The sequence below is a fragment of the Bison bison genome, unplaced genomic scaffold (assembly GCF_000754665.1).
Source record: "Bison bison bison isolate TAMUID 2011002044 unplaced genomic scaffold, Bison_UMD1.0 scf7180017864265, whole genome shotgun sequence".
NCBI classification, from domain to species: domain Eukaryota; kingdom Metazoa; phylum Chordata; class Mammalia; order Artiodactyla; family Bovidae; genus Bison; species Bison bison.
The window spans coordinates 293116-293684 of record NW_011494837.1 but is presented as its reverse complement, the minus strand read 5'-3'; the positions used below and the strand labels follow the sequence as shown (position 1 = coordinate 293684).

At 38.3% G+C, this 569-nt stretch overlaps 1 protein-coding gene across 1 annotated transcript in view; it reads left to right on the top strand.

Annotated features, from left to right (window-relative positions):
- The window catches only part of LOC104994748 (olfactory receptor 5AC1-like), a 13286-nt gene that overhangs the window by 970 nt on the left and 11747 nt on the right, over positions 1–569 (top strand).

Genomic DNA, 569 nt, shown 5'->3' with positions numbered 1-569 from the left:
CCTATCAAGCTACCAACAGTATTCTTCACAGAGCTAGAACAAATAATTTCACAATTTGTATGGAAATACAAAAAACCTCGAATAGCCAAAGCGATCTTGAGAAAGAAGAATGGAATTGGAGGAATCAACCTACCTGACTTCAGGCTCTACTACAAAGCCACAGTTATCAAGACAGTATGGTACTGGCACAAAGACAGAAATATAGATCAATGGAATAAAATAGAAAGCCCAGAGATAAATCCACGCACCTATGGACACCTTATCTTTGACAAAGGAGGCAAGAATATACAATGGATTAAAGACAATCTCTTTAACAAGTGGTGCTGGGAAATCTGGTCAACCACTTGTAAAAGAATGAAACTAGACCACTTTCAGTGTGTTTTAAAAAAGAGAGACTCTGTACCTTCAGATAGGGCATCTGACTCAGAGAACTAAGATATTACCATCCAGTATACATTTTCATGACCATTATTTTTTATTTCACTTCTCCATTGCAGTGATCAGCCTGAGTGGATGTGATGGAGGCAAACAAGACTCTGGTGACAGAATTTGTTCTCACAGGACTCACA